Source organism: Python bivittatus, unplaced genomic scaffold, assembly GCF_059951505.1.
Source record: "Python bivittatus isolate LINGU-HERP-01145 unplaced genomic scaffold, Pbiv_v1 ctg000020_np1212, whole genome shotgun sequence".
NCBI classification, from domain to species: domain Eukaryota; kingdom Metazoa; phylum Chordata; class Lepidosauria; order Squamata; family Pythonidae; genus Python; species Python bivittatus.
The window spans coordinates 73,194,953-73,222,652 of record NW_028277030.1 but is presented as its reverse complement, the minus strand read 5'-3'; positions in this window follow the sequence as shown (position 1 = coordinate 73,222,652).

Genomic DNA, 27,700 nt, shown 5'->3' with positions numbered 1-27,700 from the left:
ACAACATATATTACCATTGATTAAAATTCACAGAACTTTCAGAAATCTTAAAACTTAAGGGGAGAGACTCTTTTTCCTCATTACTGTTCCAAATGGAGACCATCAAAAGCTATTTTGGTGGAGTGGCACACCACATGAGGCTAACATAGTCAAAAACATAATATCACATGAACTGCATCCAGGCTTATTGCTAGCCTGGAAGTTCAGAGGATGCCCCCTCCAAAAAAAAAAAAGCCAGATAGGAAGATATTTATCAGGTCTTTTTTTACGCAACTGGTATCTGGGTCCACCATACGGGTTACTTGTTTCATACACTCCTGTCAGCCACTCACACTGGCATATGCAAGAAGGAATGTGGAGGTACAGTGGGCCACATCTGGTATTCAATCCAGCATCTCCATACTTGAATTGAAAAGAAATAGGAGAGAAACCTTCTGTCAAACTCCAGGCAGGCAGGTAAAACAGAAGATTTACCAGTCAATGAGTGGTCTGGCATCTGTGGCTGCCTAGAGAGACAAACACTGAATTACAATGAGTTTCTAGGAGACAAAGCTTGAAACAAAATGAACTATTTTGTACAGTATTTCTTTCATCTGCAGCATTTCCAGCTTAGTTTACACTAGGACCATTTTTCAGTTTTCTTTCTCTAGTTGTGTCTATGGACCTATTCTTATTATTATTGCATTATTATTATTGCATTATTATTATTGGTCACACAGTCAGCCAGTTGTTTAGACTGGGTCTGGCATTTTTAAGTACCTATAAGGTCCTTCCTAAGGACCTGGGATAGGCAGATGTTGTTTGATGGGGTTAAAGGTATTGTCACAGGATGTAAGCCATTCCAAATAAAGCTGCCTTTTGCAATTGACTGATGGTGATTTTGTCAATGCCAATCGTGTTCAAGTGGTGCTCCAGATGTTTTGGGATTGCACCCAAGGGGCCTATTACTATTGGTATTATCTTTGCTTTCTTTTGCTACACTCATTCTGTTTCTATTTGCAGGTCTTAGTATTTTGTGATTTTCTCCAATTCTTTCTCTTCTGTTTTTTTGTCTCCAGGCATTGCAATGTCCACTATCCAGACTTTTTTGTCTCTCTTATCAACAGTTGTTAGGTCTGGGGTGTTGCGTGGCAGGTGCTTGTCTGTTTGAATTCTAAAGTCCCACAGCACTTTAGCTTCTTCGTTTTCTATTACTTTGTCTGTTCTGTGGTCTCACCAGTTCTTGCTTGCAGGCAAATGGTATTTCTTGCAAATATTCCAATCCACCATTGTTGCTACTTTGTCTTGTGCCATTGTTTGTAGTCAGTCTGTGTGGTCTTCCTGCAGCAGCTAAGTAGGTGGTTCACTGTTTCTTCAGCTTCTTTGCAGAGGTGGCATTTGCTGTCTGTTGCTGTCTTCTCAATTCTGGCTTTGTATGCATTTGTTCTTAAGGCTTGGTTTTGTGCAGCCAGAATTAGCTTCTCTGTCTCTTTCTTTGACTTTCCTGCTCTTAACCATTCCCAGGTCTTGTTGTTATCTGCTTTGCCTGCTAGTTTCTTTGTGTACTAGCCATGTGATACTTTGCCTTGCCATGTCTCTTTTCTATTCTTCATTTGGTCTTTCTTGTAGGCCAGTTTGGTCTCTTTAGTATTCAGTAAGCCTTCATGGTGTACTAGCTTCAGTGCATCTTCTTCATTGTCCTTCAGATATTCTTCCAATGCCCTTTTTTCTTCAACTGTCTGGTGTATTTGCAACATTCCACGCCCACCTATGCTCCTTAGTAAGTAGAGTTTGTCAACGTTGCTGCATGGATGAAGGACATGATTCATTGTCATTATTTTTCTGGTCTTCCTATTCAGGGGTTTTAGTTCAGCTCTAATGACTGGAATTGCCCAGGTGTTAATCATCTTGATGCTATTTCTACCACTGAATTTGGACTTTAAGATCTTCTTCATTCTTCTGATGTATTCACTGCTAACCTTCTTCCTGACTTCAGTGTGCTTGATGTTGTCAGCCTGAAGGATGCCCAGGTATTTGTAGTGATCTTCTTCATCCAGACTCTTGATGTTATTTCCATAGGGCACCTTGATTCCTTCAGTTTTCACTATTTTTCTCCTGTTGATGGTAAGGGTGGCACATTTGTCCAGTCCAAAGTCCATTGCAATATCCTGGCTGTATGTTTGGACAGCGTTGAGCAGCAGTTCTATTTCACATGGTGTTTTTCCATACAGCTTCAGATCTTCCATGTAAAGGAGGCGGGGTAGCCTGGCAGATGTTTCTGATGTACAGTAGTGGTGATAGTGAATCTCTCTGAAAGTTTCCTCTCTTGATATTAACCACTCCCAGTCTATCACCATTGACCAGCAACTGTGACTTTCATTGTGCCATTGATCTTTACACAAAGCTTCTGATGTTTCTACTGATTCCTGTTTTATCTAGGCACTTAATTATCCATCTGGCAGGGAGTTGAGTGCCTTTTTGTAATCAATCCAAGCTACATTCAAGTTGGTCTTCCTTCTCTTGCAGTTTTCCAAAATCATCTTGTCAATTAGGAGGTGATCTTTAGTTCCTCTGCTGTTTGGGCTGTTTCCTTTCCACTCAGGTGGAAAAAGTTTGTTTTCAACTCAGTGCTGTTGGACTGCATCAGTTACCATACCAGTTAGCAATTTGAAAGTTATTGGTAAGCAGGTAATTGGCTTGTAGTTGCCTGGTGCTGCCCCTTTTGTTAGATCTTTCATTATCAAGTAGGTTTTGCCAGATGTTAACCAATCTGCAATTTCACCTCTTTGCAGGATGTTGTTAAACCGCTTGGCAGTGAGTGGGTGCAAACCAGTCAGATGTTTCAACCAAAAATCATGCAGTTCATCTTCACATGGTGCTGACCAATTCTTGATCTTCCTTGTCCTTTTCTTTACACTTTCTGCTGTTATTACAAGGTCCTTTCATTTCAGCTTCTTTTTTATTCCTATCCACCTCCTTTATCCAAGCTGCATTCTTGTTGTATTTCTTTGGGTTGTCCCATAGCTGCACCCAGAACTTCACTGTTTCTCCTTTCTCAGGTGTTGACCGAGACTGGTTCGTTGCAGTCTCTCCATTGATGGATTGGTAGAAACGTTTCTAATTTGACTGAAATTGGAGATTCTGCCTGTAGTATGCAATTTGAGCTTTGTATCTACTGATCTTTTTGGCTATGGCTGTTATTTGCTGCTTTATTATTTCCAGTGCTTCTTTGATCTTTCTTGTTTCTAGGTGATATTTCTTGATCAGGTATTCTTTGGTCTTCTTGTTCTTCAGCTTCTTTTCTTTCATCTGTTCTAGCTTTCTTGCAACTGATCTTAGCATGCTGGTCTTATTTTCCAACCTGATCTTCCATTTTGGTGGTGCACTGTTTGGCTTTTTTTTTTTGTTTGTTGATTTTGCATCCAAGGTATTCAGTTACAACTGCAGCCATGCTGTACATTACTTGGTTTGTTTCTTGCAGTGAGCTGGTGCTTATATCTGATATTACAATATTGGCATCTTGTAATACTTGCGCTAGCTGTTTCTTTATGACAAGCTCCAATGCAGGCAACCTTATTCTCTGTGTGTGTATGCATGCTGTTCTAGATACTCAGTTATTTTTTCTTCCAATTCCTCATGATTTTTAGTTAGATGGCTTTGTTCTTTCTGAGGAGTAGGCAGAGGAGAGGGTGCCTGGTTTGGGAATGAAAACAGTTCAATAATTATGCTGGCTTTCTCTACTGCCAACTCCTCCTGGTTTGCCTCTACAGTCTGAGCTACTTCTGGCAAGGCTTCAATTTCTTTGTCCTGGGTAGACCTTTGTAGTTCTTCCAATTCTACTTCTGTGAATACTTTATTTCATATTATACATCAACGTTGATCTGCTAGCCTCTGTTCTGTTATTTCTGATTCTGGATGTTGTTCTTTCCAGAACTGGTGCATTCTTTTCAGATATCGTCTTCTTGTTGGACTTGATTTGTAATAGCAGATCATTATTTCTTTGTTTTTAGTCTTTGTATATTTGCGATGGGTAAACAACTTTTCTTCTGCAGCTGCTGGATCTGGTTGTTCAGCCAACAGTCTTGAGTCCTGGAGCTCACTTGTCACTAGATATCCAGGAACTAGAACACTTACCATGGTCCTTTTGGACCCAGGCAACAACCAATCTTGTATAGGTTTCTATATCATCATCATCATCATCATCATCATCATCATCATCATCATCATCATCATCATCTATTGGTGATTTCCAGAGAAAGCATTTCATCTTCCATTCAATTATTATCCCTCTATTTCCAGGCTGATATTTCTCTCCTGCTAATACAAATACTATCTTGGTAAACAACCTCCTATGTGAGCTCCAGCGTTTTCTGTTTCTTCTCTGCCATGAAATGTTAGAAGAAAGGAGTCGGGGAAAACACCATTTTATCTCCTTTTTTCCTGTCTCCAGCTAAAATTCAGACATCATCTTTCTTCTAATAGAACTTTGGAAAAAGCATGTCAATACAACTAAAGAATATAAAAATGCATTTGTGAATAAATATCACAGACATTTAAAGCAAAACCGCTATAGTGTTCAGTTATGGTTTTGCCTTTTAAAAAGTCTCTTTTTTGCCTTAGAGTTTGATTTGTGGTAACTGACAGTTTGATCATGAACATCTGTGTTAGAATGTTGCACATAGTTCTGGAATAACATTGCAGCTCTGCCTTATTGTACCAGCACATAGGAAGTAGGTATGCCCTTTTCTCCATGCATAGCAAAGTTTGCTCACAGAACTTTTTGGAAACTCCTTTTCAGACTAGTGATTTACACCAGTGTATGATCAGTTTATTGTTTGTTTGTTTGTTTATATATTTATTTTACAGGACTTATACAGCCGCCTATCTCATACAATGACTCTAAGTGGCTCACAACAATCCATAAATCTTAGTTAAAAACATACCCATCCCCCCAGGTGCCAGACCAACCATCCTCACATCCAAGAGGACCCCCAAATTGCACACCAGATCTGTACAGGGGAATATTACCCTGTCCAAAGTCAGAAATGTCACCTCTACTGACCCCAGAGGGCCAAACACCCACAACCACTCTGTCTTGCTAGGGTTGAGTCACTGCTGGTTTCTCCCCATCCAGGCCCTTACAGCCTTCAGGCACCGAACCAGCACCTGAACAGCATCACTTGGTTGGCATGGTGTAGAGATGTATAATTGGGTATCATCAGCATACTAATGATACCAAACCCCATGCCGGCGGATGCCCTCTCCCAGTGGCTTCATGTAGATGTTAAATAGGAGAGGAGAGAGACTTGAGTCCTGAGGCACCCCACATAATAAAGGCCTAAGATTAGAGCTCTCCTTTCACCAGCACTGACTACAGTATTACCAGCCACAGACAAAGGAGGAGAAACAGTGCCCCTCATTCCCAGTCCTCAGAGCCAGTCCAGCAAGATACTATGATTGATGGTATCAAAAGCCAGTGAGAGATCCAGAAGGGCCAGAATAGACAATGCCTCCCCATCCTGAGCCCTCCAAAGGTCATCCACAGGTATGACCAATGTTGTACTATAGCCTGGCTTGAATCCTGCCTGAAAAGGGTCCAAATAATCTGCTTCACCCAAGGCCCTCTCTATCTGGGAGCTCACCACCCTCTCAACAACCTTCCCTAAAATGGGAAGGTTGGAGACTGGATGTAAGTTATCTTAAACCATAGGGTCCAAGGATGGTATCTTGAGGAGGGGATGAACCACCACCTTTTTCAAGGCTGGCTGAACCACCCCCTCCCACAAGAAGGCATTTACCACCGCTTGGACCCAACCACATGCCACCTCCCAGAAGGCCTTAACCAACCAGAAGGGGCATCAGTCTAGACTACAGGTGGGTGAGCTAACACCAGTAAGGACCCTGTCCACTTTCTCAGGATTGGCCGGCTTGAACTCTTCTCAGATAACCGAGCTGGGAAGTGCCTCAGTCACTTCCACTGGATCTGCTCAGCCAGAGTCCAACTTTGAACAAAGTTGAGCGACTTTATCCAACAGATGCCTAGAATAGTCTTCACGGTGACCCTGCAAGGGCTCACCCACCCCACTTCCTTACCCAGGAGGGCCCTAGTTATCCAAAACAGGGCCACTGGCTGGCTATCTTCAGATGCAATAAGAGTGGAGAAGTAAGCATGTTTCGCTGCTCTTACCACCACAAGGTAAGTCCTGACTGTTCTCATCACATCTTCTATTTTGGGGAGCTGTGTTAATTGATTTTTGACACTATTGGAAATGCAGCAAAGTGAGTATGGAATTCACATTCCTTTTGAATTATTGCAGTCGTCAATGTGATGGAATGGAATTATGAAGGCCACACTCAGGGAGGGAAACATCCTCTTTCGTCTCCTGAGGGGCGAGGAAGAGATAAGAGGATGAGGCTGGCACCTCCCTGAGGAATTCACTCTGTTTTCACTGGCTGACTGTGGGAACTAAGTTTCAGTCTGGGAAGATTCTTGCTAGAGGTCGTAGCTAATAAGCATTGCTGAACTGAATCTGCATGGTCTCCTGGAGTTCCTTGGGCTAGGCCTGACAGTCAGCTATTGTGGGTCTGTTCACCTGTTGGTGAGAATACTTGCTTTACTAAGAGATGAAAGCTCCAGCTGCTGAGCTCAAACCAATCGTCACTTTTTTCCCACTTCATAGAGATTCAACATCTGGTTTTTGGAGCTTCCAGCTCTTTGGAACTTATCTTCCTTCATTCCTTCACTCCCCCAATTCAATAGCCACAGCAGAAAACAGCTATTGGGGAAAGATTCTGGAGGCAAAAATGGGTGATAGTTATCATTCACAAGTCACAGAGGCTTAGTTTTCTGCAGAAATCGAACAATTTATTTCCAAGTCGCTAAAAAATTTCTTTCCAAGTCTCTCTGAAATGAATGGGTGTAAGTTTGCCCAATTGTACTTTTCACCTTCTCCTTCCTATTTAGATTTTAGATATATTAAATAATATATTTATACATGATACAAATATTATTGAATTTGAACAGGAATTTCATTAATATCTAGGAAGTGCAGTGCTACATGGGTGAAGAGACAACCCTCCATTATTTTTTTTTGCCATAACAATTTAACTATAACCATTTTCACTGCGGGGGACATGGTGGTGCAGCGGCTTAAAGACGCTGAAAGCTGCCGGCCAGAAATGGTTGACACTTCAGCAGTTCGAGCCCAGCCTTCGCGCAGCAGAGTGAGCTCCTGCTTCCTCCCCCAGTTCCTGTCAACCCAACAGTTTGAAAACTTACGTGAGTAGATAAATGGGTACTCTCACTCTGGTGGGAGGAAAGATGCTGGTGGCGCCTTGCAAAAGGAGACGGGAGCAGTTGCCAGTAGCGCAGAAGCCGCGCTCACCCGAAAAAGGCGCGAAGCAACGGAAACCCTGCCTCCTGCGCTCACCAGCTGGGCTCTGCTCTAGGAAGGAGGCTCTGGCAAACCACTTCCGAAACACCTTGCCTTGAAAACTGCAAAAGGAGTCGTCCAAAAGCAGTCACTGCAGAGTCGGTAACGACTGAGTGCAGATTAAAACAAAAAAAAAAATTCACTGCATTGTCTCACATGTATTAAGGGTAACTATTTTTTAAAAATCAGCTACACACTTCCTTTGTAAAGCCAGTTTAAGAAAAACAGTTGCAGTCTAAAGTGGCTATTAACATACAGGAAATCCAAGCAATGCTGCAGCTGGTTACAAATCAAATAGATTATAAAAGATCTCCATCTTTCTTCCAGGTTTGATGATGAGTGATTTTGCTCCCTTGGCTTCATTGAGTGCAGCACAGCAGCAGGGTTACATGTGCTGAATGAATGTCCTTCACTCATGGTCAAATGAGGCATAGACTATGTTTAGGAGTGTGAGTTGATTTTTAGTTGAATAAATTGATCTCCTGCAATGTAAGAAAATGCTGTAGCAGGCTAGACAACACTCCAGAACCCCATAATTTGGAGAATCTCTTGGAGTCTATTGACCAAATGAAGTTGGTGAGAATATACTTGCTTCAACATAAATATTCCAGTTTAATATGGACTATGGATCAGGCTGCTCTGTCTTGAGCTTCTGGTAACAGGCCCACTGGTTAAATCAGAAAGGTTAATTCTAAAGAATTGCAATAGATTCATAATGAGTTGAGATTTGATTACCTTCTGAACTTTGTCATTCATGTGGAGCAGCTGCCGCATTGCTCAGCAGCAACAACAGTCCTGGGATTCACAACTTCTAACAACAAGGCAGCAATCAGAAGCTTGTTGGGAATTTAGGCTGGTATAGAAAAAATACCTCTTTGTCATAGATGTAAGAAGTCCTACAATAAGCAAGTGAATAGATGGCATAGCTGTTTGACAATGGTTCTTTTTAAATGTCAGACCATGACTATATTCTACTCAGAAGAGAATACAAGAGGCTTTTTGTTTGAGGAAAGCCAAGATATAAAATGCCAACTCATCAATGACTTCTTCCCTAGCTCCAATCTTTCTTTGTTCTTGCAGGAAAAAAGAGACCTTATATAATTACCATTTGTGTTTCTGTTAAGTCTTGCTAAATCTGATTGATTAAAATCACCCTTAAAACTGTTTAATGTACATTTTTCCCTTCTACTTTTCCTTAGAGAAGCCCCCAAGCCCCAAAACATCTATTTGAATGTATTTCTTTTCTAAGAAACCCGGCTGCATTTGAGTGCTTGTGAAAATACTCAAATTCATCATGTAGTCAGACATACTGCTAGGTGTGCATTTTGGTTTCCAAAATATTGACAGGTACAGGTTTGTCTTTTCTTTGCAGCATCTGAACAAGAGGGAGAAATTGGGTATATATGCCTTCTTTTAAGACAACATTACCACAAGAAAAATTACACCTATGTTCTTCCTTTCAGTTTCCTATTAAGACCCTAATAATATGTTAGTTCAACTCATAAACTGGAGGAAAATGTGAGATTGTGTCTGCTTTCCGTACTTTGTCCTACATATTATATATGTGTAAACTTGCACATTCATAGAGTGTTTAATAGGTTTGTAAGAATCAGCCCTGATTCACTTCAATCCAGAAATTCAAAACCTGAAGAGGACATGATTAGATTAGCATTCGTGATTCAAGGGTAAGCCAGTTCAAGCTGCTTCAAGATTCAGCTAAAAAAGAAAGACGTGTCCATACGCCATATGGGGAAGCATTAAATACCTGCACCTGCTTCATTTATTTTGGCAGATTGGGATGAAAAGAGCAGGGTTGATAGACTCTGCCAAGTTTCAGCTGGACATCTTCAAGGGTTTCACTCTAATAAATGTTTGAAATATTCCCTGTGCACTTCTTTTAAGGCTGAGATAGCAGGAACGAACAAAAGATAGCACAGCAGCTTTCACCTTTTTTTTGGAAAACAGATTAAGTTGTCCTGAGTCAGTGCAGAAAGTATGCTACCTATCCCAAAATTTTTTAAAAAATCAAAAACTGTTTTAAAGTAAATTCTTATTTTCCACTTGCTTTGCCAGGCTTGGTTGATACTGACAAATGCCTATTGGTTTTCCATTTTGGAGTGATAGGCTCTGCTTCTTGTTGATCACTGAGTTTTTCTGGGGAGCCAGGAAGGTTGGCGTAGCTGATTTGCAAGCTGGTTCTTCCTGAAATGAACTTTCTCATCACTGGTTTTGGTGAGGGACTAGGTTGGGCAGGGTTTATTAGCAAACTTGGTTTATTCTGGTCAGGATTTGGAAGAATGATCATTGACTTGCCCTTGTGGAATGGTATAGCTTTGCTGCCTCTTATCACTTGGTTTTGTGGAGTGCCAGAAAGGTTAGAATAGTGGCAACCCCACTAGGTAGACCAGAAAATCAACTCCATTGGAAGACTAGAACTATACTTTATTGAGATAGGCTACAATAACATAATCTTGCAAATCTGATTGTGCTGTACCTCCCCCACCTTCTAGTGAAGCAGGGAGGTGTATGTCTGGGTCACTTCCAAATAATGACTTGTTTCCCAGGACTTAAAAAATGTCTCAGCTCCCTTCAGCTAGGTTGGTTCTTGCATATTTCTGTCAAGGTCACCTCCCTTACTATCTACACATAGGTAGTTAGCAAGTTTGACTTCTTCTTGAAAGACTTGCTCATCTAGAAGGCAAGGCTGGATTTAGGGAATTGCCCATCAGCTTCCTCTCCCAAATTCAACTTGTATGTTTCTAGTCTCTGTTTTCTATCCTGGCAGATGTTATCACACACAGAATGAAGAATTCACAAAAAATTTTTGGCAGAGCAGGGGCGGGCAGCGGGGGGGGGGGGGGCTTCTTACAGCACACATCTCAATGATCTCTTCACTGTTTCTCAACTATTATTACCAAAGCTGCTTTTTCATTTTAGCTTAGGACTCTGAACCAGTTTGCTGTGAGGGGTATTTGCCCATCTAAAACACTTTACTTCTCCTTGGCTGCCTCAAACAAGCAGTTGTTCTTTGTTGCCTCATGCAGTTGTGTGAAGCTTCATTGTAAAGATCTGATATGAAAATGAATCAATCAAATCACTTCTTTGAACTGACTTTTAGAATCATATCAAACTGATTTGTTGTATTAAATGAAATTAGGTACCTTTGAATGAAGCAATTCAGCTATTCTTCCTGTTCATTTGATTTTCTACCTAAACCAGCTTTCATCTGTTTGGTGATACAATTTCTCAGCTGTTTAATTGACCCTCATCTCAGCCATATTATGGGCCACTAAGCTCACTAAACTGTCAACGTCTACACAATCTTAGTTTTCTAGGTGTTCATATCTCAGAATATGTATGTAAGGTTGAGTACATTCTGCCCTCAGTGCATCTCACTCAGCTGATTGATAAAAGAATGAAATATTGTATTGTTATTAAAAACTAAAGTGATATTGCTCACAAAATTTAGAACAAAAATATTTATCATAATAAACATGAATAGTATAGAAACTAAACAAAGCTGAAATTATCATGCAATACCACTCCTTTTCTGGATACATATTCATTGAATGAATAAATGAAGTCACCTTAAAGCTGTTTGATTCAGAGATTACTGGCAGTATCCATTTTTCTACATTTGTGAAAAGCCAAAGTATTGGGGAATTATTAGCTGCCAATACTCAGAAATGAAGTACGGAAAGATTGAGTATCACTCTTCTTCCTTGAAGCCCCATGCTATTCAAACAAATGGAAATATGCAGAATAAAGTTCCTGCTCCTTTCTGTTCAATTTACTTACTTTACACCATTAAATTGTTAATGTTGGTGAGAATATATTCAAGCAAAAAAGCCTACTCAGCCCTGAAGTAGATTCTCAGGTCACTGTGAGATCAAACGTTTATTAGACATCTACCATTCAGTCCTATAACCCTTTGTGTCCCTCGTTATTTGTAGAGCACTAGAATTATTTATGACTTTGAATAAAGCAAAATGTAAAATAATTATGAAATTTGTTTCCTAACCTAGTGAGAAATTGTGGGGGGAGGGGGAGTAGGGGGGTGGACAACAAACATATCAATGGGATGAGAAAAACATCTTAGGAGATCCATGAAGTGATAATTATATTTCCTTTGAAGTTAAAGCTGAAGCAAACTAATATGTCATTCATTCATTGATTCATCGATTGATTCATTAATTCCATTGATTTCCCTGCATCAGGGAATAAAAAAGGCTGTGGCATTATGGGATATACTATAGGATCATAGTCTTTGCTTCTTCTGAACATGCTTAGCACTTTATTATTAATTTTAATCTGTGTTTTAACTTTTTATATTAAACTCATTCTGGGTGACTTCAATGCCAGGGTGGGGACAGACACCAACAACTAGGATAGAGTCCTTGGGAGACATGGGGTGGGAAAACTAAATAGCAATGGCCTGCTGCTTCTGAGCAAATGTGCCAAGTACAACATGTGCATCACTAACATGATGTTCAGACTTGCAAACAAGTACAAAACTACCTGGCTGCACCTCAGGTCCAAACACTGGCACCTATTTGACTCTGCCATAGTACATCAATGCAGCCTTAAAGGTGTCACCATCACCTGTGCCATGCAAGGTGCTGAGTGCTGGACAGATCACAGGCTGGTCTGGTCAGTCCTCAACCTGCACATAGCCACTTTACATCGTAAGCAACCAAGGACTGCCAGAAAGTCATTCAACATTGGCAGACTACAAGACTCAGGCCAAGTCCAACACTTCCAAGATGTACTTAATGAAAAATTCTCCAACAATTTACTACTTGTAGGAACCTGTTCTGAAAAGTTGACACAGATTACAGATGTCATCACACAGAGTACAACAACTGTACTCAGACTAAGAATCTGGGCACACCAAGACTGGTTTGACGAAAACCACGAGACCATTTCAGCAGCTCTCCAGGCCAAGAACAAAGCCTATGCAGACTAGCAGAATGATCCATCATCTGTATCAAAGAAAGACCAGTTTAAGCACCTCAGTCCAAAGTACAGACAGAACTGTGAGAAATGCAGGACGAGTGGTGGCAGAGAAAGGCTGAGCAGGTGGAACACTATGCAGACGTGGATGCCACCAGAGAGTTCTTCAGCACCATAAATTCAGTGTATGGCCCTTCTAAATCAGGATGTTTCCCCTTGCTATCATCTGATGGGTCGAGCCTGATCAAAGACCAGGAAGGACTGAAAAACCACTGGGCTGAACACTTTCCAACCTATTCAATAGACCATCCACAGTTGATCCTGATGTCTTATAGCAAATTCCTCAGCTGCCAGTCTTGGATGCCCTGGACCTGCCTCCCTCTGCTGATGAGATCAAGAAAGTGATCTCGCAGATGAACTCAAATAAAGCAACAGGGCAGGATGGCATTCCTGCTGATATCTACACAGCACTAGACCCAAATGCCTTACAGGAGTTCCAAGACATCTTGGAAGACATTTGGTCCACAGAGGAAATGCCTGATGACTTCTGCGATGCCCTCATTGTGGCTCTCTATAAAAATAAGGGAAGCAAATCAGACTGCGGGAACTACAGAGGTATCTCACTGCTGTCCATTGCAGGCAAGATCTTTGCCTGCATGTTGTTGAACAGACTTGTCACTGTCTTGAAAGGAACCTCCCAGAGGTGCAGTGTGGCTTTTGGCCAGAATGGAGTACAGCAGACACGATATTTGCCATGAGGGAAGTCCAGAAGTGCATCAAGCAGAACAAGCCTCTTTATTCTGTCTTCATTGACCTGACAAAGGCGTTTGACACTGTAGACAGGGAGGCTCTCTAGATCATCCTGAGACGTTAACGATACCCAAGGAAATTTGTAAAGTTGATTCAGCTACTCCACAATGGAATGACAGGACAGATTCTTTACAATGGTGATACATCAGCTGCATTTGCCATTTTCAGTGGGGTACAGCAGGGTTGTGTGCTAGCCCCAGTCCTGTTCAATCTGTTCTTCACTTGCATGTTGTCATGTGCTGTCCAGGGCTTAAGGAGGGAGTGTACATCAGGTCAGCTCTCTCTTTGACCTTTGCCACTTGAACGCATGGACAAAGTGCCTCCATATAGTCATTCAAGAAACCTTCTTCACCGACAACTATATGCTCCTGGTGCAGAGACAGTGATCTACAATTGATGCTGAACAAATTCTCAGACACTGCTATGCTCTTCAGCCTGACTATCAGCCTGAACAAGACTGAAGTGCTTTACCAGCCCATGCCAAATACCAACCCCATAGAACCAAAAAATCACTGTTGATGACACCCAGCTGACAAATATAAATAATTTCAAATACTTGGGAAGCATCAAATCAAGCAATGGTACTTTGGACAAAGAAATTGACTTCAGGATCAGCAAGGCCAGCCAGGCACTGGGAGGCTGTATACTAGATTGCTCAATCTGCACAACATCCACATCTCCACATAGCTGAAAGTCCTCAGAGCAGTAGTTATCCCTTCTCTCCTATATGGATGTGAGTCCTGGACTCTGTACCAAAGGCATGTCAAGCAACTGGAGAAATTTCACATGCATGCCCTCCCCTCCATCCTCGGTATTCATAGGCAAGGCCACGTCTCCAACATGGAGGTCTTGGATCGTGTGGATCATCCACCAGCATTGAGTTCCTGATTATCAGAGCCCAGATGTGGTGGGTGGGACATGCCATCAAAATGGATGACTACTGTATACCTCGTCAGTTGCTCTATTGTGTACTGGAGTCTGGAAGAGAGCTTGAGGTTGATCACACAAGTGACACAAAGACACTGTGAAAGAAACCCTGTGCCACTGTGACATTCAGAGAAGGAGAAGCTGTGGCTGCAGACAGAACCCCCTGGCGAGCCCTGGGCTATGAAGCCTCCACTGGCTTTGAAGACAGGCACCGGCAAAAACTGATAGAAAACTGTGAGCACTGTTACAGAATAACACCCACAGTTACTACAACAATGGACTTCCAGTGCCCCCATTGTGCTAGACTCTGCGTTTCCACACTGGGACTGCAGAGACACCTTTGTGCCCACAGATGAACTGCACAACAGCGTGTCTTCTTTGAACCTGAAGGATATTTGTTTTTAAGTAGAATCAGAATAGTAGGGTGGTGGTTGTTGTTGTTGTTGTTGTTGTTCAGTCGTTAAGTCGTGTCCGACTCTTCGTGACCCCATGAACCATATCACGCCAGGCCTTCCTGTCCTTCACTGCCTCCCTGAGTTTGCTCAGTTTCACACTCATTGCTTTGGTGGTGCTATCTAACCATCTCATCCTCTGCCGTCCTCTTCTCCTTTTGCCTTCAATCTTTCCCAGCATCAGGGTCTTTTCCAAGGAGTCCTCTCTTCGCATTAGGTGACCAAAGTATCTGAGCTTGAGCTTCATTATCAATCCTTCCAATGAGCAGTCAGGGTTGATTTCCTTTAAGATTGACTGGTTTGACCTCCTAGCAGGTAAATAATAATAAATTATTTAGGGTAATAAATAAACAAACCTGTCTTTAGTCTTTTCATTATGTTTTTTATGTTTTTTAATGTTTTTCAATGCTTTTTATTTGTATGTTTTTGGTTATTTTGTATTGTTTTGTGTTTTTAACTTCGTATGCTGCTCAGAGTCATGTATGTGAGATGGGCAGCTACATAAATTTACCAAATCAATAAATAAAAATAAAATAAAATAAAATAAAATAAAATAAAATAAAATAAAATAAAATAAAATAAATAAAATAAAATAAAATAAAATAAAATAAAATAATAAAATAAAATAAAATAAAATAAAATAAAATAAAATAAAATTAAATTAAATTAAATGAAAATGAAATGAAATGAAATGAAATGAAATGAAATGAAATAAAATAATAAAATAATAAAATAAAATAAAATAAAATAAAATAAAATAAAATAAAATAATAAAATTAAATTAAATTAAATTAAATTAAATTAAATTAAATTAAAATTAAAATAATTAAAATGAAATGAAATGAAATGAAATGAAATAAAATAATAAAATAAAATAAAATAAAATAAAATAAAATAAAATAAAATAAAATAAAATAAAATAAAAATGAAATGAAATGAAAAGAAATGAAATGAAATAAAATAATAAAATAAAATAAAATAAAATAATAAAATTAAATTAAATAAAATTAAATTAAATTAAATTAAAATTAAAATTAAAATTAAAATAAAAATGAAATGAAATGAAATGAAATGAAATAAAATAATAAAATAAAATAAAATAAAATAAAATAAAATAAAATAAAATAAAATAATAAAATTAAATTAAATTAAATTAAATTAAATTAAATTAAAATTAAAATAATTAAAATGAAATGAAATGAAATGAAATGAAATAAAATAATAAAATAAAATAAAATAAAATAAAATAAAATAAAATAAAATAAAATAATAAAATAAAATAAAATAAAATAAAATAAAATAAAAAAATAAAATAAAATAAAATAAAATTAAAATTAAAATTAAAATTAAAATTAAAATTAAAATTAAAATTAAAATTAAAATTAAAATTGAAATGAAATGAAATAAAAAAATAAATGTTTCTGGTTGAGCATTGTGGTGACCCTAAGCAGTTTCAAGAAATCTGCAAATGCTTTGAAAAGTAAATAAATGGAACCAACGGGAAGGGTTCTTAATTTCTAGTCTGAACCGAAAAAGCTTTCACTCAGCAGCTGCATTACATACTATACAGAAATCTTCCCCAGCTCGATACTGTCCAGCATGACCTTGAGGGAGCTGAAGTCCAATACTTTTGGAGGACATCAGGCTGGAGAGGATTACCCTATATCTGAGGAAAGGGCTGCCAGGGAACTTGGAATGCCCTCGGTGCCTTTTTTCTTAACCTGTTCAGTCAAACTTCTTTTTGCAATTTTCGTCTATTATAGACTTGACCTGCGAACTAATATGCAATCTCAACCTGAATGTTAAAAATATTTAAATAATCCTGTGCCTAGTTTTTATCCAAGTCATGGTGACTTACCGAAATCAATATGTGGTTTACAGCATTTTAATAAATAACAAGCATAAATGGTTACTATAAATAATAACTCTGATTATCATGTGCAATCAAACCTTTCACCTGCTGAGAGGCATACCACATTTATGCAGATCAGCTTTAGGCCTTTCATCCATGAAATTATAGAATGTATAATGTGATGGGCCATGATATTTTTAGTTTACTGTAATTGCTTATTTATAAAAGAGCTATCAACAGCCCACTTTAAATAAATTCCAAAATCACTGTAGGGCATTTAGAAATGAATATTTTATATGACATTTTAAAAGATTATGAGCATCTCTCTCTTTGAACAGTCAAATTAATGGCTATTTGGCTGTTTAAAGTCATTCTGTGCAGATTTAGGGTAATCGCATATAAATTGTAATTACTGCATTTGCGTTTTAATAAGGAGTAGCGACCTACCTCACTGGCAATACCGTAGCATCCGTGTGCCTATGTGTGGATGTTGGTTTGAAAGGAAGGAAAACTGATCAAAGCGCTCTCCTGCTTTTTCATGGGAGAGAGAAAAGCATTAAACAATGGGGTTGTTACTGAAAAAGAGCTATCTGGTTTTCATCCTTTTTCATTTGACCGTATGCATAATGGGTGCTATAGTCCAGCAACTCGGGATACCAGTTCTGGATTCTCTAGATGGCTCAGGACTTGTTTTCTCCACAAGCAGTCTGTGAAATTTTATGGAGGGTAACATTTTGACTGGCCTTAGGATTCCTCTGAGGTTCCCTCTGAGGTGTCCTGGAAATTATGCATTAATTGCCTCTATTGAGCTCTTCCAATAATGCCAGAAGATCAAGGGCACAAGGAGCGAAAAAGAGCTAATACTGTGTCCCATTCCCATGCTAGTTTTGCCTTTCCTGGCAATCAAAACAGAAAAAAAGGAAAGGAAAGAAAAAACGTTTTATGGATTCCTCCCTCCGTGTCCTCAGTTATATTATTAGTCTACATTAGAAAAAGTCTGCAATCTCAAGATTTTTTGTTTTTTTTTAAAGGGGGTATGTAATTGCAACTTTGGATGGTGGGGAAAGTAACTTCTGTTCAGATGTTCTATGCAATTATCAGGAGGGTTTTTTAAGTATAGTAGTATTGTAAAGTATTCTGGATGAAATTCTAAATTCTAAATCAGAATTCTAAATCATCCTCAAAATTCCAGATCTGGGGTTTATAGGGATGTTAGCTTGTCAAATCAAGTCATCAACTATAACTATTAAAATGGGCAATATAATTATATACTCCTACCAGATACAGTGTTGTGAGACTGAATATTAGAGAGAAGGTTAATTGATCCAAGTATATTCCTGGAGGCTCCTTTAATAATCCCTGCCAATTACAGTATATCTTTTACACTTGTCTCCTACATTTGTCTCCTACATTTGTCTCCTGCTCCTTAATCAAGATCAACCTTAACATTCTGACCAGGGAAGGTTATAGCATATCCCCAGTATTACTTTTTAGATCTGATATTTCTACCTCCAATTTTTCCACCATCAGTTATTCTGTATTATTCTTTATTCCTCTTCCATTATCAATGTCAAATTTGTGCAGATATTGGGCAAATGCTTAGGGAATAGTCGAGATTAATATTCATAACAAATCTCATTGAGAAAAACTTTGGAAACAAAACAATATAAGTCATGGCATAAATTAGAATTGATCACTTTATGTGAAATACAGAAGTAACCCATATCAGTTTGTTCCCAGGTCCAGAGTACCAGTCAGAAAAATTGGAGGATCCTCACTTTAGCAAGTTAATAAGGAATAGCAATAATTGATTTAATCATGTGTGGGCATTTTTTTCTTCTATTTTTTAATTGAGAAAGTGATTGGAGGCATTAACTACCATGTGATTGGGCCCTTTTTATCTCATGTCTCTTGGATAACCCATTTGCTGGATAGCAGAGAGCTTTATAAGCAGAAAAAACAAGTAGAGAGAGAAACATTGGTGTTAGGAGTACAACATCTAATCTGGTGGTGATGGGGCTTGAACTAATTTTTGGTATGCATAATGCAACCCTTTGGCCATTTTGAAAAGCAGGTATTTTCACTGAAGATCAGCTCAAAGTTGTTCCTCATGGAGTTTCGGTAACTGTAACATAATGGGGAAATGTATTTCACAGTTTCATATATGTTCTTGCCTTCTTGGCTCAGCACAAGCAATTTGGCCTAGAGTATTAAACAACTTAAAAACAAAAAAGAAACAGTGACAGATACTTTTGTGTTCATTTTCTGTTTTTCCATTCTCTAAACGATCTTATTTGGTTCTGGGTAACAATTTTTCATGTCCTTTAGAGGAAAGAGAGGGTACTATAATAAGGGAACAAATAATAAAGGTGAAAAAATCCCACTGTTAACCAAGGAAATTTAGATGGCCTCTAAACTGCTGCTGATTGTGTTAATCTTATCACTGTATAGTTTTTTTTAAAAAAATCACTGCATGCTTTTCCTCTTATTTTTAAGGCTCCTTCTGATATGCAGTATAGATAGTCCTCACTTACAGAGCACTTGTAATTCAAAGTTACAATGGCACTGAAAAAGGATACTTACAACTGGTCCTCAAAGTTGTGGCTGTCACAGCATCTCCACAGTCATATGATCACAATATCATTGCTTGGCAACCTGTGCACATTTACGACAGTTGCTGCATCCTGCAGTCACGTGATCACCATTTGCAACCTTCGCAGCTGGCTTCCAACAAGCAAAAAATCAATAGGGAAGCAGTCAGGAAGTCGCAAGTCATGGTCACATGGCATTACACTTAACAATCTGGGGTGATTTGTTTAATGATTACAGCCAGAACTAATGAACTGGTGTCATAAATTGGGCATGGTCATGTGACATTTCACTTTACGACCACATCACTTAGCAATGGAATTGCTGGTCCCAATTGTGGTCAGTAAGTGAGGACTACCTGTAAAGATCATTGTCTGCAGCTAGCCATAATGAGGAAAAGCTGATGACACTCTACCTTTTCACATCTGATGCAAGCACATAAGTCAATGTTTGTGTTGTGACACATGTTTTATAATTTACCTATTCTTGCTGTGTTTCAAACCACCATCATCAGAAACAGTTTGAGTCTTCCTCACAAGTAAACTTGTTGTTGTTGTTTAGTCGTTAAGTCGTGTCCGACTCTTCGTGACCCCATGAACCATATTGCGCCAGGCCTTCCTGTCCTTCACTGCCTCCCTGAGTTTGCTCAGTTTCATGCTCATTGCTTCAGTGATGCTATCTAACCATCTCATCCTCTGCCGTCCTCTTCTCCTTTTGCCTTCAATCTTTCCCAGCATCAGGGTCTTCTCCAAAGAGATCTCTCTTCGCATTAGGTGGCCAAAATATCTGAGCTTGAGCTTCATTATCGATCCTTCCAATGAGCAATCAGGGTTGATTTCCTTTAAGATTGACTGGTTTGACCTCCTAGCAGTCCAGGGAACTCTTAAGAGTCTTCTCCAGCACCACAGTTCAAAGGCATCAATTCTTCGGCGCTCGGCCTTTTTATGGTCCAGCTCTCACAGCCATACATTACTACTGGAAAAACCATAGCTTTGACTATGCGGATCTTTGTCGGCAAGGTGACGTCTCTGCTTTTTAATATGCTATCTAGGCTTGCCATAGCTTTCCTCCCAAGGAGCAAGCGTCTTTTAATTTCATGGCTGCAGTCTCCGTCTGCGGTGATCTTGGAGCCCAAATAAATGAAGTCTGTTACTGCTTCCATTTCTACCCCTTCTATTTGCCAGGAATTGATGGGTCCAGATGCCATGATCTTAGTTTTTTTAATGTTGAGTTTCAAGCCAGTTTTTGCACTCTCCTCTTTCACCTTCATCAAGAGGCTCTTTAGTTCTTCTTCACTTTCTGCCATTAGGGTGGTATCGTCCGCATATCTGAGGTTGTTGATGATTCTCCCTGCAATCTTAATTCCGGCTTGTGATTCTTCCAGCCTGGCATTTCTCATGATGTACTCTGCATATAGGTTAAATAAGCAGGGTGACAGTATACAGCCTTGTCGTACACCTTTCCCTATTTTGAACCAATCGGTTGTTCCATGACCGGTTCTAACTGTTGCTTCTTGGCCCGCATACAGATTTCTCAGGAGACAGGTAAGGTGGTCTGGTATTCCCATCTCTTTAAGAATTTGCCACAGTTTGTTGTGATCCACACAATCAAAGGCTTTTGCATAGTCAATGAAGCAGAAGTAGATATTTTTCTGGAACTCTCGTGCTTTCTCCATGATCCAGCGAATGTTGGCGATTTGATCTCTAGTTCCTCTGCCTCTTCGAAACCCAGCTTGTACATCCGGTAGTTCTCGGTTCATATATTGCTGAAGCCTAGCTTGTAGGATTTTGAGCATAACCTTGCTAGCATGTGAAATGAGTGCAATTGTGCGATAGTTTGAGCATTCTTTGGCGTTGCCCTTCTTTGGAATTGGAACGTAAACTGACCTTTTCCAATCCCGTGGCCACTGTTGCGTTTTCCAAACTTGCTGGCATATTGAGTGCAGCACTTTAACACCATCATCTTTTAGTATTTTAAATAACTCAGCTGGAATCCTGTCATCTCCACTAACTTTGTTGTTAGCAATGCTTCCTAAGGCCCACTTGACTTCACTCTCTAGGATGTCTGGCTCAAGGTCAGTGATCACACCAGCGTGGACATCAGGGACATTAAGATCTTTCTTGTATAGTTCTTCTGTGTATTCTTGCCACCTCTTCTTAATCTCTTCTGCTTCTGTTAGGTCCCTGCCTTTTTTGTCCTTTATCATGCCCATCTTTGCACTAAACGTTCCTTTCATATCTCCAATTTTCTTGAAGAGATCTCTAGTCTTCCCCATTCTATTGTTTTCCTCAATTTCTTTGCATTGTTCATTTAAGAAGGCCTTCTTATCTCTCCTGGCTATTCTCTGGAAATCTGCATTCAGTTGCTTATATCTTTCCCTTTCACCCTTGCTTTTCGCATTCCTTCTTTCCACAGCTATTTGTAAAGCCTCATCAGACAGCCATTTTGCTTTCTTGCATTTCTTTTTCTTTGGGATGGTTTTAGTTGCTGCCTCCTGTACAATGTTACGGACCTCCGTCCATAGTTCTTCAGGCACTCTGTCTACCAAATCTAATCCTCTAAATCTATTCATCACCTTCACTGTGTACTCACAAGGAATATGATCTAAGTCATACCTGAGTGGTCTAGTGGTTTTCCCTACATTCTTCAATTTAAGCCTAAATTTTGCAGTAAGAAGCTCATGATCTGAGCCACAGTCAGCTCCTGGTCTTGTTTTTGCTGTCTGTATAGAGCTTCTCCATCTTTGGCTGCAAAGTATATAATCAATCTGGTTTCGGTATTGACCATTTGGTGATGTCCATGTGTAGAGTCGTCTCTTGTGTTGTTGGAAAAGAGTGTTTGCTATGACTAGCTTGTTCTCTTGACAGAACTCTATTAGCCTTTGCCCTGCTTCATTTTGTACTCCAAGGCCAAATTTGCCTGTTATTCCGATTACTCCTTGACTTCCTACTTTAGCATTCCAATCCCCTATGATGAAAAGGACATCTTTTTGGTGCTAGTTCTAGAAGGTGTTGTAGGTCTTCATAGAAGCGGTCAACTTCAGCTTCTTCAGCATCAGTGGTTGGGGCATAGACTTGGATGACTGTGATATTGAATGGTTTGCCTTGGATACGCACTGAGATCATTCTGTCGTTTTTGAGGTTGTACCCCATTACTGCCTTTCCCACTCTCTTATTGACTATGAGTGCAACTCCATTTCTTCTAAGGGTTTCTTGCCCACAGTAGTAGATATAATGGTCACCCGAATTAAATTCACCCATTCCCGTCCATTTCAGTTCGCTGATTCCCAAGATGTCGACGTTCAATCTTGTCATCTCATGTTTGACCACATCCAGCTTGCCTTGGTTCATAGATCTTACATTCCAGGTACCTATACAATATTGTTCTTTACAGCATCGGACCTTCTTTTCGCTTCCAGATACATCCACAGCTGAACGTCCTTTCGGCTTTGGCCCAGCCGCTTCACTCTTTCTGGAGCTACTTGGAAATGCCCTCCACTCTTCCCCAGTAGCATATTGGACACCTTCCGACCTGAGGGGCTCATCTTCCGGCATCATATCTTTTAGCCTTTTAACATTGTCCATGGGGTTTTCTTGGCAAGGATACTGGAGTGGGTTGCCATTTCCTTCTCCAGTGGACCACATTTTGTCAGAACTCTCTGTCATGACCTGTCCGTCTTGGGTGGCCCTGCACGGTATAGCTCATGGCTTCACTGAGTTACGCAAGCCCCTTCGCCACGACAAGGCAGTGATCCATGAAGGGGCACAAGTAAACTACAGAAGGATTATATTGCATGAATATTGCTAGGTTATGAGGAATATTCCTTGCAACACTTTCTAATCTATATTGTACTTTCAGGTGTTTAAGCCAGTAGTTTTGTTAAGAAATAAAGCCAGAATGACCAACTTTTCAGTCACTGAGTAGGTAAAGAAAACAGAATTTTACCATACAGCTTTTCAAATAGTGACAGCACTCTAACAGAATAAGCTGCCTTGTGGACATTTTATCCTTTATGCAGCCCTGAAAGATTCAGAAGTCTAATTGTGAAAGCTTGGTCAACTCTTCAGTAATGAAATATCTCATTAAATCATTTAAAAATTCTTTAAAATATTTTTTAGACTGGTAATCGATGAGTCTCCAGCTGAAATACTGACATACAATTTGACCAAGCAGGAACATAAATCAATCCAAGAATGTGCTTCTAAGAAAATGCACTAATAAGGAGTGAGTTTTATTTGAATCAATAGTACTATATTTTCATTAAAATGTTTTTTTTCCCTTAATTGAGTTAGGAATAATTGAACTGATCATCTAATGCAAGGGAGAGAGGTCCTGAATTTGAAGTGACGACATAAACTTCTCTCAACCATTTCTGATATTCTCTTTTTGAAAAAACACCTCTGAAAAAAAATCTTCCTAATGTTAATCCTTGATATTTTTTCATGTCTTTTTGTTTAGAAATGCTTGGTTTAATTGTTAAATTAATTGTTAAACTGTTAAACAATTTTCTCTCTCGTTCTAAAAAATGAAAAAATGAACACAATTATCCCTTTTTTTTGTGTGTACTTTATCTTAGAATGAAGTGAAATATTGTAACAGCCACTATGTAGGACATACAGGCAGAAGACTAGCAGAGCACACCTGTAAACACTAACTAGCAGTCAGAGACATGATGAAAATTCTTAATCTTGCAACACATGGACAAATTCAATCATAATTTCAACTATGAAACTGTGAGCATCCTAGACCAAGCTAAAACCAAAAACGCTAGGGAATTCCTGGAAGCTTGGCATTCAGACAAATCAGCCATCAATAGACATATAGAGATAAACCACATTTACACACCATTCAAAAGAGACAATAAAAAAGCTAAAAGGGAAACAAAAAGGCCAAATGCATCCTTTGCAGCAGCTTACACCCAGATAAGCAGGGATTAATACCAGGCAAACAACCAAGCAGAAAACAATACCCTAGTCAAGGAACTACCAAGGAGAAAACCACACCCCCACCAACACTGGCAGGGCAAGCTACTATATATGAACAGGGAGCAAGCCCCACACTCACCAGCACTGATAATGTTACCTAGTCAGGTAACAAAATGTCTGCAAGCAAACAACCAAGCTTAGGGAGCACCAAGGACTCCACAGTTTCCTTAGAATAATTAGAACATTCTGAACCTTATTTGAAAATTTCTTTTCTAGAATTTCTATTCAGGGAAGAAGTAAAACATGCATGCTACTGGATTTTTACCCCCCACCCCCCAAAAAGTTGTTCACTCAAAATAGAACATGCATATCTTGCACTTTAAAGGTGCTCAGGTAGTCTTCACATGACTCCTGGATGGAGAAAGACACTAAACTGGAGTGATGGCAGCAGAAATGAGGGTGATACAGTGCAATGCGTGTTTTGCTGCCCAATTCCAAGCAATACTTACAAGTGAATTCAATGGAGTTTAATATGTACATAAGTACATAGAAGTGCAGTTTTAAGCACTGTAAGACTAGATTACATTTTCACAATTAAGAATGGTGTATTCCATATTTAATTGAAAGGATTATTCTGATCCTGATGGAACTCTTTCAAAAGGAAGCATAGACAGAAATGTGTGTGTGTGTGTGTGTGTGTGTGTGTGTGTGTGTAGAGAGAGAACCAGAGAGAGAGAGAGAAGGAGAAAATCACATTGGCAACTATGTTAAGGTTGCCAACTCTGTCAGAAAGTAATCATGGAGAACCTTTCCTTCAGCTGTCAGATTGTGTCCATGTGATGTACTTGTATGACATTCAAGGGGTGTGCATTCAAGGGGTGTGCACTTGTATGACATTCAAGGGGTATGACAGTCAAGGGTGTGTGTGTGTAACTGTATCAGCCAGAACCACATTCTTCTCCTGCAAGAAAGAAGGGCAGGGCCAGGTTTAAAAAAATGCATGTGTATTAATTGAATTAATAGCTTCTAATTAAAATTAATTGCCTAAAAAGAATTTATTAAATTTACAAAAATATTTAATCCCTATTGGGTGTTTCTATTTCATTTATGTAATAGATTTATATCCTGCCTTTTGTATAGGAGCTCAAGGTTGCTCCCAGCTCTGTCCACCTATTTTTCTCCAAAATGGCAACCCCATGAGGTTGAGTTCACCTTGGTCTGAGAGACAGTGACTGGCCCAGTGGGCTTCTGTGACTGATGGGAGTGGGGGAGAATCTAGGTCTCCCCACTAACCTTGATAGCAGGAAGCCACAAAACTTTGCATCTGATGAGAGGATTTACAGGCCTGGGAACAGAACCCTGGAATGAGTAACTTTAGATAGGTCCTTACAAGAGTATTTCAGGATGAAGCACAGTTCTGTGTAAAGCCAAACAATGGAATGATAACAATGAATGGTAGAAATGCATAGCAAGAAGCCATTAAATTACTCCCATAAACATTCTTGTTCATCATCTTGCTCTACATTTTCTAAATACTTAGACGATACTAGCAGGAGTTTATTAATGGTTTGTCATGCTGCCTACAGTTCTCATATGCAAATGCTGCCCTTTCTTAGTTCATATTTTGCATGCACCAGGTTATATTTTTCATAGCTACATTTTAGAGTAATTGAAATATTACTACGATAGACAGAAACTGGGATATCTAACAGCCTAATGACTTATGATTCCTCTTGAATGCACAAACATATTTGGCTGGAAAAAATGATGGCATCATACTCAAGCCTTTAAAGATAATAATTAAATTGGTTTTGTTTGTTTGTTTTGCCAGCATTCCAGGAATGTATACATCAAATGAATAACCCTTGACTATTGTGCAGGATTTTTCTTTTAATTACCCTTTGGGCTTTAGCTTTCCCCTAGCAACATTTCCCTTATAATATTTCTATCCCTTCTTTTAAGTCAGACTCCCATCATTTTTCAGTTCACAGAAAAGGAGATGTTGATCTACAGGTCTCCTTTTCTCTGCAGCTTTCGGCTTTATATCTTACACTTTCTCCAAGGATGTTCCAATTCTAGATACAGGTGTATAGAAAGATGCAAAGTGAAGGAAGGGGCAGAATCAATCTGTTCTATGCGTGTGAACTCAATTCCATTCATAGAAGGAAACTTAACATTCAAATATATAAAATAATAATAATAAACAAATTTCAGTTTCAATCCAGTTTGGACTATTGGACTATATATTTCCTCTCAAATAAAGACATGTAGATTGGGGAAGTTGTCTTAGCATTTCATTCCCCCTCAGCTGTCAGATGAGAAGAGGCTCAAGTATTTTCTTTCAAAGCTCCCAAACAGCTATTATAATTAGCAAAGAAATCAAAGATCTAGAATAATATAATTTATTCAGGTATGCATTACAGGGGACAAGAGAGGAGTTCTTCAAATTCAGACATTAATTTTCTTCTTTAATTTTATTCCTCCCCCCTTGTTTTCTTTCCTTGTAAAATATTTAAATAGACTGCTGTTTATTCAAAACATTTATAACTCATATTTGGTTTATTAAAGACTTAGGTCTTTTCTATACTTTTTTGTTCATCTGTAATTGGTAATTTTTACATTTTCTTTTTCTTCTTCCAGGGTATTGTTGCTAATATGTAAAATCAGTAAGTCTTAGGGTTACTAATTTTTGCTAAAAGGACTTCTGTGTCTCTAATGTTTAAATGACAGGTAGAAAGTCAACACGGAGGAATGCTTACCTATAGTTCTCTTGGTCTTGAAATTTAACATTAAATTCAAGACACTAACCTACCTGCTAGAAATGTAAAACCTATTGCTAACCTACCTGTTAAAAATGTCCACGTGACTATCTTTATATATTTCAAATGAGGTTGATTCATCTGAAGAGTAATCTGCAAAAAACGAGGATGAACTAGATCTCCTTGTAGGCTTTGTGCATATGTGTGTGTGTGTGTGTTGTGTATATATGTGTATGTACTGACCTTTTCAGTGGTGAGTGGGAAATGTTTAATAACATAATAATGCTTTTATATTATTTTGAAAACTAAGTGCTCTACCATGGTCATATTAAGCAGAAAAATGTACTAAAGAAATAAGTAGGTATTTCTTGGTTAAAAATCTGCAGTGATGCTTTCATGCCTGACATTTCTCATAAGAGATTCTACATTCTGCTCACAGAAGCCATATGAGAGATAGGATAATGTACATTATTTGTACTTTATGCCTCTCACCAAAGCAGTTTACAGTCTGAACAGAAAAACAAAATGATTAATGAACAGGAAAAAATGGGAAACAGAGAAGTAAATCTGAAAGTAATGTCATGTGTACCATTTAGCAGTATGCTATTCAACTTCTATAATTCACAAGAAATTATTCCACCATTTATGGATGTTTTGTGTGGTTTATTTAGAAATAGAGCAATGAACAGACTTGAAAGAAACATTTGTACTGCCCCATGATACATATAAGTCATTTTATTTTCTACAGTCCTACTGAGTTAGAATAAAAGTCTTCAATCTGTTTCTCTGTCATTTAAAATTCAGCTGAATATTTTAGTATCTTGTTATAAAAATGACAGGACATTTAGGAATGACCCTATCTATGAATGAAAACTTCAGATTAGATAAATAGAAATATGTCTAGGTTCCCGTAGCTTTTCTTCGGATTTCCTTTCTTATATATCCCATAAGCTCTACTTCTACTCCTGCATGATCAGTCTTGCAGCTCTGTCATTCTATACCTCCTCCTTGGCTATGCTAA